Below are 11,492 nucleotides of genomic sequence, written 5' to 3'. Positions count from 1 at the left end.
TCCTTAAAAAGTGAGTTTGAGGATTCGTACTTTGCAGTAAAGAGTTTAATTTTCACTCGTGCCTTGACTTTAGCCACCAATCAGATAACCTCCTTCTAGTTAAGTCTACTTGCTTAAAGTCTATTTTGCCCTCCCGGTCCCTAAACCCCAGTGCTTTGAAAAACTCTGCGCCATCATCCTGAACTATAGGGCGAATCCCTTTACAGAACATTATCAAGTGTTCGGCAGTTTCTTCTTCCTCTCCACACGCACTGCATACTGTGTCTACCCCTTCGTATTTGGCCCGATATGTCTTGGTTCGCAGTACTCCCGTCCTTGCCTTTAACAGTAGAGAACTACCCCGAGTATTATCATAGATCCTTTCCTTGGCAATTTCCTGCTTAAAAGTTCGATAGATCTCTAGTGCGGACTTCTTAATAATGCCCATTTTCCACATGTCAGTCTCCGTTTCCTTCACTTTCTTCTTAACCGATAGTTTTTTTTGGTTTGGCCACCTGCTGTTTTATAAGTATTTACCAGTCAACTTCCTGGTTCGCTTCCTCCATTATGTATCGACATTCTTCATGTACAAGTAGCGGAAAACCTTCCTAGCCCAACGCTCCTTTTTCATTTCTCTCAATTGCTTCTCAAATTTTATCTTGCTGCTAGCTTCCCTGGCCTCAAATCATGTCCATCCCATATCACCTTGTACTCCCTGATTTGGTGTATTCCCGTGAGCTCCTAAAGCAAGCCTACCTATTCCACGTTGCTTAATTTCTAATCTTGCTTGAACTTCTGATCTCATGCACAAGACCGCATTGCCGAACGTCAGCCCAGGAACCATGACCCCTTTCCATATTCCTCTCACAACATCATACCTATTGTAATTCCACAGTGCCCTATTTTTCATCACTGCTGCATTCCTGTTACCTTTAGTCGTCACGTATATTTCGTGTTCCCTCAGGTACTCGGTCCCATTGCTTATCCATACGCCCAGATATTTGTATTTATCTGTTATCTCTAGCGTGACTTCCTGTATTCTAAGCTCACTACCTTCGTTGTCATTGAAAATCATGACTGCTGATTTTTCCAGCTGGCGCTCTCCCAGGACTCTCATATAGAAGCACCGCCATCCAGCGGACATTCCAAGGACTGAATGAGAGGAGGCACACGCACACTTTCTTACGGCTTGTGCTTCATGTCTACTTCCCACCTTTAACCACTTCGAGTTCATGGTATATACTAGTTCACTGCATTCATGGCACTGCGGCCCAACGCTCGCTAAACCTTTCAAAAACCAAGGAGGTTACGCCCAGAGAGTATAACGTAGCAACCCTTTCTTGTCAGATAGTGCTCAATGTATACATGCCAATGGCTGCTAAGTGGCAATGAGAGACAGGAGAATTCAGCTTTTTGTTAACGCGCACGCTGCAAATTTTTTATTGTTCAGCAACGCACAGAAGAAATCTCCCACCGGCACCACCTGGGACTCTGGGAGGTCAAAATGTAAGACTGGTTACACGCTACTACCACTACTACTACGAATACGAGGGACGAACGGGTGCCGCTATAAGGAGCTTCGCCCCTAAAAAACACTGAATCAGGGGCTAAGGGTTGGGCACGCTACCACGGTACTTTATCAGCTAATTAAAGACTAGTGCGACAGCGCTCGTAACACCATTTATTGATACACCACTCGCAGCCGATCGCCCACGAAGACATATGCCACCAGTTTCCTAAATTTCCTATTAAAACAGCATCGTTGAGCTGCCCCGTCGAGAGACCTAAGCAGCTCTTACAACAATTGCGCGCCCTACAGGCTGGTATACCAATTTAAACACGAGCGAGATCTCGAGAGGCTGGCCTCAATACTTTTATTCTTATATCTATAAAAGTTCGAAATGAAAGTCAGCATTATTGATCGCTTTTTCACATTTTCATTTTTTCTCACCTTCGTAATTTATGACTGCCTATCCAACAAGGAAGAGTTACTCTGTCACATCCTCGTTCGATAGGCACCACACACTGACCAGAGAGAGCTGCGTTGCTCACACTGTGCCCTCTCAAAGTCTCTGACATTCGCCGTTAGGATTACGCGCGTCCCCCATGTATACCCCGGCCACAATCCGCCGACAGATGCAGGGCGCGAGACGCGTGTGTCGCGTTCAATTTTCACCGAGGGCGTCTCAAGGTTGCCCTTTTTGACCGCTAGGCTATGTATTCTGGCGCTACAGTCAGACTGGAAAACTCGACTGAACGGTGCCTATAGCAGGCGTTCATGTACGAAGGATGAACGACGAAGAAGATACGCTGCAGAAGTCTCATTCTTCTGCACTTTTTCACGTTTTTTCAAAGGAAGATTATCATTGTTCCTATCTAATCTCTCTTTCTTTCCTTTTTTAGCAAGCGTTGTAAAAATTATCTATTATGAGATACAGTGTGGCCAATCCCCCATGTGGGTATGAGCCAAGATCTCCTAGGCGACAAGACAAGACAAGTCTCGTTCGATTCCCGCTCACTTTCCGGCCTTCTCTACAAACAAGTGTCTGCTCGTACGCTAAAACCCGGTGTATTCCTTGTCATCCAACGTATCCGATGCCTCGTTCAAACTCTCAGCGCGCGGTCGAGCCCCAGGGCATCAGGGACTGGCCCTACACGACGGCGTCGGAGGCGGGGCTGATCGACACTCACTGCCATCTCGACTACGTCTTCACCAGGACTGGCCACACAAAGTCTTTTACGCATTTCCGCCTAGCTAATCGCAACACTTTCCCGTACTGCTACGATGGGTGTGTGGCCAACTTCAGCGAGCCCGAAACGTTCGAGCAGCGACGCCTCTGGAGGTCCATTCTTTCGGACAAAGGCGTGTGGGGCGCGTTTGGGTGCCACCTACGCAGGGCTCGCGGCTACACGGACGTCGTCGAGCGAGACCTTGCTCGCGCCCTTGGAGACAGCAGCGTGGTGGCCCTGGGCGAGATCGGGCTCGACTACTCCATATCCGGAAACGACACCGTGCCCGACTGGCAGGAGTTCAAGAGGACGCAGGAGGTCGCGTTTCGCAGGCAGCTCGTGCTGGCCAGGCGCCGACGGCTGCCGCTGGTGATTCACTCGCGAGACGCAACTGCCGACACGATCCGTATTCTCAAGGAAATGGTTCCGGCCGACCAGCCGATACACCGGCACTGTTTCACGGGCAACTGGGACGAGGCCAAGCACTGGCTGGACACTTTCCCGCGGCTGTGCCTGGGCATCACCCCGTTGGTGGGCTTCTCGGGAGTCGACCCGCTGGTCGAGGCGGCGCAAAGCATACCGCTGGACCGACTACTGCTCGAGACGGACGCGCCTTTCTTCTTGCCAAAGCGTGAATCCGGAAGGCTCGCCTGCTCTCACCCGGGCATGGTCATCCACGTCGCTACTAAGGTGGCGGCCATCCGCGACATATCTGTCGACGTTATCATCAGCGCGGTCCGGGATAACACGCGCCGCGTCTACGGCATCTGATGTGGGGAAAACGTTACGTGACTTGACCGCGCCATCTTTTGTCGCATGCGAATCTACCGCTGCGGGGGGGCCTGATGCGGAGTGATGAATTTTCCACGGATGGCGTTCGCCGACAGAAACGGGAACGCAACTTAATTTTGCCGTCTTCGCGGCATTGGAGTGGCCAGTAGCTCTGACCTCTGCTTCCCCCGCTCTCCGGAAAGACGATCGCAGTTGCGACCAGATTTTGTTCTTTTATACTCGCTCTGTATGAAACCATGTATTCATATATTCGGCAGGTGTTAATTAAACCTAAATGAGTTTTATTACTGGCGCTTTGTTGTCGAGTCATTTGTACCGGTCCACGCTGTCAGCGATGTGGGCCACGTATGAATAACGAAAAGTTTCGCGTTATATACGCCACTGAAAAAGGAAGACTGGTACAGGACGCCGCCAAGCATACGTTCGGTGACAACTTGAAGATTCCGTCAATATTCGCACCTAACAGCTTTGCACTATTTTGTTATAATAGGCAAGCCGTGATTGCGTTGGTTCGCTGTAATAGTGTAAATATCATGCTATTATAAAAAAAATTCAGCTAAATCATACGACGGACGTAATCGTGGACGGATCAGTCACGTGGCAAGCGACGTGATTACGATCCCCCCGCAGCCAGTGTTCACGTGACAGGAGAGAATTCAGTCTGCAAGCAACGGTTTTGGCATTGATCCTCGACGATCCTAAGTGTGATTTGGGCCTCCGTCGTTTCACGAATCCCTCCACGCGGACCGAAACGGCGTTGCGGGAACGGCTAACGTATGGTTACGTAGTGCGCAATCCGCAGGCTCGAGACGCGCTTTCGTTCATCGTGTGAATACAGCCAACGCCTCCTCTAGAAAGGTGCCTGAGGAATGGCTCGCGCTCTCAGCCCAGTTGGCCTGCCTTCAGTTCTAAGCAAGCTCTGCGCGGTGGCGCTCGCGACCGACACATGAGTTCAGGCTGTCAAGGTGGATGGACGTGTTTCTTGAGCGCTCCGGATCGACTGCGCAGATAAGTGTTTTTGCATGTTTTGAGCTTGTCTTTATAATTATAAGGCAGCGGTTGAAATCTTCGTAGCACTTATTTTATGGTACGGCTTTTTCGGGGGCCAGTCACCAGGTATTTATTAGTTAGTGCGGGTGTGCGTGTTTGAATTTTTTTGTTGTTGTTTTTTTTCTTTTGCCACCCCGTGGGGGAGGTGCGCGTGCATTGAACACGCAAATTTTTGTAGTAGAGCTTGGACTTTCTTTTTTTTTCGTAGTGCAGGGCTCGAGTTTAGTAATTATCAAGTATAGGGACAATTGGTGCCAGAGAGGTATGGTTAAAAAGACCGTAAAGTGTTCAGGATGTGGAGTGGGTTTGAAAGTGGACCCAAGCGTAGAAGCTGATGGAGAAGAGGCTGACGCGAAGTGTAGGCTATGTGAGGTCGAGGAAAAAATGGAGAAAATGAAGGTTGCCCAGAGTGAACTGCTGATGAGAATCGCCGAGCTCGAGACTGCGTTGGCGACAGAGCAAGAGAAAACGAGGGTAATGGGAGAAAGACTGAAGTCCGCCGAGGAAGTGCTAGCGAAGCTGAACAAAGGAGCGACCTACCAAGAGAACAGTAGGTAACCAGCAACCAGAACGGTGGAGAAGGAAAAGCAAGCAAGCTTGGAAAAAACAGGTTTAGCCGGTTCAACTGTCGCAAGGCCCCGCTTCAGCGAGGTAGTGGTGGGGCAGGGAGGGAACAAAGCAGCCGGCGTCACAGGTGCAAGTAGCCCCCAGGTGCAGAACGCTCCAGCGGAAAAGTCTCAGCATGTGATAATCGCCGGGGACTCAAATTTAAATCGATGCACAGAAGCCATCAAAGAGAGGGTAAGAGGTGACAAGAGGGTTGCAGTAGGGGCGTTCCCAGGACGCAAGCTGGAAGCAGTCATGAAGCAAGCGAGCGCAAAGCTCAAAACGACAGCTAATAGACGAAACCTCGTGATAATTTCAGGCGGTTTAAACGATGTCCTCAATGAAGATGCAGAAGGACTAGCAGCCACACTGGCGAAAGGCGTCGATGACATGCGCGCCACTTCTCCTAAGGTACAGGTAGTTATATGCACGACACCGGAGGTACCGGTGCGTGATAGCAACCTGCAAAGAGCGGTGGTCAACGCAAACCAAGAGATATGGTGGATGAGTCGAGAGAAAGGCTTTGAGGTGGTGGAAATAAACAGAGAGGTGCATAGGTGGGGGGGTTTTCAACGAGACCGAATTCACTTCGATGGGCGGCTAGGTCATGAGGTGGGTTGGCGACTTGCAGGACGCGCAGTAGCTTTTTTGGGGGGCAAGCGAGCCCTTCGGGGTGCAGGATAGCTAGTAACGAGGAAACAACCAGGGAGACTTTTCGACAGGTGGTATGGACAGATGCGGTTCCAAAGTGGCACCAATATCTAAGATAGGTAGAGTCCGGGGCATAAATAGACGTAGCCACGAGCGCCGAGCCAATTCAGACATAGGGTATATTAACATGCAGGGTGGTAGGAACAGGCTGAAGTGGAAAGAGATAGAAGAACAGCTAAGGGAAGAGAGGCCGATGGTATACGGTTTTGTAGAAACACATCTCAGGGACATGGAACAACCTCCGAACAATCCGGACTACGCGTGGGAATATTGTAATAGAATAGAAGGCAGCAGAAAGGGGGGTGGTATTGGGGCATTCATTCATAAAAGTACAGACTGGCAAAGGGTCAAGCAGGAGTGCAAGGAACATTTATGGCTAAAAGGGAAAGTGGCAGGTCAAATGACACTCCTTGGTTTCGTGTACTTGTGGATGAGAGCAAAGGCCAGAGAGGAAAACCAGGCAATGGTAGAGTGTATATCAAAGGACATTCAGGAGTTAGGAAGAGAGTGCGAGATAATTATATTAGGAGACATGAATGCGCACATAGAAGATATAGATGGGTATACCGACCCGACAGGCAAAGTGATCATGGATATGTGTGAAAGGCTTGATTTGATCATTTGCAACAGTACCGAGAAGTGTGAAGGGCAAATAACATGGGAGGTAGGAAGGCTTCAGTCGACGATAGATTATGCACTGATGTCACATAGGATGTATGATAAGCTCAGGGAAATGCACCTAGATGAAGGTTGCTCCAGAAGTCTGGGTAGCGATCACAAACGTATCAAGCTAAGTTTTGGATGAGCAGTGAAAGTGGGAAGGAGACAAGATGAGCAACTACAGGAAAATTTTTATACAGAAAGGCAAATTGAAATAGCCACTGAACAAATTGAGAAAGTAATCACGGAGGATAATAAGACAGTGTGGACATACACGAATCTAATTAGACTCTTTGAGCTAGAGCTCGCTAAGACGCGTGACAAGTCACCCCGGAAAAGAAGACACAAACCCAAAAGTTGGTGGGATGAGGAAGTTAACGTTAGTACGGCCATTACTCGAATACGGTTGTGTCGTGTTGAATCCACACAAAGCGTCCGACATTGCAAAACTAGAATCCATACAAAAAAAGCCGTACGTTTTATCTGCCGAAGATATGACCGGGATTTTTCGCCAACGTCCAACTTAGCACCTTTGGGTTTACTTCCTTTATCTGCCAGGCGCCATTCAGAATGCTTAAAGCTCCTGTACACCTTGATTGATTCGCCGCGCTTGCCCTCGCTCCACAGGTATCTGCAGTTTGCCACACCACCCTCTGTTCACACCAGGAGTCAACATGCGCTAAATATTACGCCACTTCACCCCAAAACTGATTTGTTTAAGTATAGTTTTTTCCCTTCACTATTGAGCTCTGGAACTTGCTACCCGGCGATACCCGCGGGCTCCCTTTGGAGCAGTTTCTGAGTGCAATATCACATGAGTGTTAAGTAGATATTTCCATGTTCTTTTGCTTTCTGTGCTCTTGCTCTGTTCATTCTGTATCTTGTGTAGTACTATGAACCACAAAATTATGCCATATGCTCATGTTTTTGTTTCTGCTTGTTATCACCTGATCATTTGTATGTCCACTCCTGCAATAGCCCTAATAGGGGCTGCAGTATGTATAAATAAATAAATAAAATAAAGAGAGCCATAGCAAAACGCCAGGAAGCCTCTAGGGAACACAGGCATGCTAATTAGCGGGGTGAACCGACAGATGATGTTGAAAGAAAATGGGCAACCTTTCTAAGCTGTAGAAGGGATGCATCCCTTCTGATCAATGAAAAGATTAGAAGGAAAAGAGCTCAGTGGCTGGCAAAAGTACATAAAAAAGATAGAAAGGCAGCTGCGAAATTTCGGAACCATCTAAACTCCCTAAGAAATGAGACGAGCCTAGAGAAGAGCTTTATAACTACAGCCCAAGGTGCTAGGCTAGAAGGGGACGAAGCTATTGAATATATAAGAACAAGAGTGACAGAAAAATTTCAACAAAGAAGTACTTTATGCACCACAATAGACAAGGACGAATCGAGGGGTGCAATGGCTCCATTTTCACCACAAGAGTGGGAAAGGGCTGAGAAAAGGGTTCCTGGTAGTACATCAACAGGCCCAGATGGCATTCCAATTACGCTGATAAAGACATTAGGTCCGAAGTCTAAGCAGGCTTTGAGAGAGGCAGTGAGCAAAATAATAATCGATGGTGAAGTTCCCAATGGATGGAAACTTAGCAAGATGAGCATGATCTATAAAGGAAAGGGGGAAAAAGCTGACATAAACAACTACCGTCCTATAACAGTGACATCAGTGGTCTACACGCTGGCGATGCAAATTATAAAGGAAAGACTGCAGGCGTGAATAGAGGATGAGGGGGTGCTGGGGGAACTGCAGAATGAGTTTCGGAAACACAGGAGGTTGGAAGACAATCTGTTCTCACTGACGCAGTGCATCGAAATAGCAGAAAAGGAACACAGGCCCCTGTGGCTAGCATTTTTGGATATCAAGGGAGCGTACGATAGCGTGGTTCAAGAGGAATTGTGGGGAATACTGGACACACTAGGCGTGGAACATGTAGTCACTAATCTTTTAAAGGGTATCTATAAAGGTAACAAGGTAGTTATAAAGTGGGAAAAACAGGTATCCAAGCCTGCAGAGGTAAAACGGGGGCTTAGGCCGGGGTGCCCCCTGTCACCCTTATTATTCATGATGTACCTACAAGGATTAGAGGCAAAATTAGAGGGAAGTGGCCTGGGCTTCAACCTCTCTTTAGTCAAACAAGGAAAACTTATTGATCAGGCACTACCAGCATTAATGTACGCAGATAATATAGAGCTAATGGCCAACAACAAGGAAGATTTGAAGAGATTGATGGACATCTGCGGTAATGAGGGAGATAGGTTAGATTTTAGATTCAGTAAGGAAAAATCAGCAGTCATGATTTTCAATGACAACGAAGGTAGTGAGCTTAGAATACAGGAGGTCACGCTAGAGATAACAGATAAATACAAATATCTGGGCGTATGGATAAGCAATGGGACCGAGTATCTGAGGGAACACGAAATATACGTGACGACTAAAGGTAACAGGAATGCAGCAGTCATGAAAAATAGGGCACTGTGGAATTACAATAGGTATGATGTTGTGAGAGGAATATGGAAAGGGGTCATGGTTCCTGGGCTGACGTTCGGCAATGCGGTCTTGTGCATGAGATCAGAAGTTCAAGCAAGATTAGAAATTAAGGAACGTGGAATAGGTAGGCTTGCTTTAGGAGCTCACGGGAATACACCAAATCAGGGAGTACAAGGTGATATGGGATGGACATCATTTGAGGGCAGGGAAGCTAGCAGCAAGATAAAATTCGAGAAGCGATTGAGAGAAATGGGGGAAGAGCGTTGGGCTAGGAAGGTCTTCAGCTACTTGTACATGAAGAATGTCGATACAAAATGGAGGAAGCGAACCAGGAAGTTGACTGGTAAATACTTAGAAAACAGCAGGTGGCCAAACCAAAAAGAACTATCGGTTAAGAAGAAAGCGAAGGAAACGGAGACTGACATGTGGAGAATGGGCATGATTAAGAAGTCCGCACTAGAGATCTATCAAACTTTTAAGCAGGAAATTGCCAAGGAAAGGATCTATGATAATACTCGGGGTAGTTCTCTACTGTTTGAGGCCAGGACGGGAGTACTGCGAACCAAGACATATCGGGCCAAATACGAAGGGGTAAACACAGGATGCAGTGCGTGTGGAGAGGAAGAAGAAACTGCCGAACACTTGATAATGTTCTGTAAAAGGCTTCACCCTATAGTTCAGGATGATGGCGCAGAGTTTTTCAAAGCACTGGGGTTTAGGGACAGGGAGGGCAAAATAAACTTTAAGCGGGTAGACTTAACTAGAAGGAGGTTATCTGATTGGTGACTAAAGTCAAGGCACGAGTGAAAATTAAACTTTTCACTGCAAAGTACGAATCCTCAAACTCACTTTTTAAGAGAAAAAATATTTAGTTTTTGGTTCATTAGGTATTACGGCTTGGTGGTGCTAGCCACCGCCCGATCTAAAGGGTAGAGCCATATCCATCCATCCAGCCATTCATTATCACGGCGACGGGCGATACCAGCTAAGCTCTTTTCATCTGCGGCCCATAGGAGCGCGTCCGTCGAGAGTTGTTGGAGATCTGCAACTGTGCACCACTGTTTCGGAGGCTATGCAAAGTGTTGCGTTGTTGCACCGTCCGCCACAGGTGACGCTAGCAACCGAGAACAGTTTCAAAATGAAGAAGAGAAAGAGTGTGGCAGCTGTTTTTTTTCTCATGCGGCAGGCATCTTCCTACAGGAGGCGTTGATACAGCTATACCAGGGGAGTGCCCAACAATATTGTGCGTAGCACTATGTTAGGCTTTTCGCCGTACATGTATACGGCAGCATTTAACATGACCCAATGGGTTTTCGCCGTACACGTACGGCACTGCCTCTACACTCTTAGAAAAAAGGTAGTAGTACCTGCCAACTTTGGGGTAGTAACGGCTTGTCACATATGTTATAACCCGGGTAGTAAGCGCAGTTAGTAACGGCGAGGGTGGTAACACTTACCACCTGTGCTGTTACTACCAGCATTTAGTAACTGTTAGTAAGTACCCTAGCCGTTACCACCCATGGGTAGTAACTTTTAAAGGTTTCAAGAAGTAAAGTAGCAGCGTATCAGTAGTCTGTAGTCCTGTTCATATATCTTGGCAAAGTTTTTTCATTACTAATGTTGGTCACTCAATGTATCATTATACACAGCTTCGAGTAATCTTGCGTGGTGTGCAATAATGCGGAGAATGCATGGACCTAAGAAGTTCACTATTTTTTTTACGCTACAATATGAAATGCACGTGTGGTATATATAGCTTCTACTTTGCAGATGCATGTCTGGCACAAGGTAGCACTTGTCTTTTTGTATGAATTATAGCAAATGCAAATCTGGAGCACTAAATCATACTACCTGACTACGTGTGTTTGGGGACGTAGCACAAGACCTTTAATCAGCCTTACATTAAAAAATATGTGTCATATCTATTCATTATAAAAGGGCCACAAAAAGGCATTATTTACAGTGGCCAAAACAAGGTACCGCACTTATTAATATAGTTTCAGTGCATTTGAATGCTTCACACATCTTGTATGTCAGCGGTTAAAAGGTAATAATCGTTTTTGGGGTTTAACGTGCCGAAATAACGATCATATTTGGAGAAACGCCGCAGTGGATCAATTGTGACCGTATCGTTATTTTGATCAGCCGGTCTTGTTAATTTTCCGTAATTTACTGAGTTTGTTGTAATTGCCTATTACAACGCGTGTATATAGCGCTTGCTTATGGTTATGCAACGTGCAATGCTTGTACTTCTTCGTTTCGACAATATCAGAATAACAATTACTTATCTTGGTTGCGTAAATTAGGACATTTTTTTTCTTGTTCTATGGATATCTTCTGTATCATTTTTTCCGTTCAGTGATGATACGTCGAAACGATTCCTCTAATAAATTATCAGAATCGGAATCACACACTGTTATGGATCAAATAGTCAGCAGCCGGGTAGCAATAATGTAGTAAC

General features: G+C 46.8%; 1 pseudogene; it reads left to right on the top strand.

Annotated features, from left to right (window-relative positions):
• Positions 1-2,484: 2,484 nt before the first annotated feature.
• LOC142774440 (3'-5' RNA nuclease TATDN2 pseudogene) lies at positions 2,485-3,717 on the top strand (annotated as a pseudogene).
• Positions 3,718-11,492: the final 7,775 nt, after the last annotated feature.

The sequence above is a fragment of the Rhipicephalus microplus genome, chromosome 10 (assembly GCF_043290135.1).
Source record: "Rhipicephalus microplus isolate Deutch F79 chromosome 10, USDA_Rmic, whole genome shotgun sequence".
Classification (NCBI taxonomy): Eukaryota; Metazoa; Arthropoda; class Arachnida; order Ixodida; family Ixodidae; genus Rhipicephalus; species Rhipicephalus microplus.
This window is presented reverse-complemented; position numbering and strand designations above follow the sequence as displayed.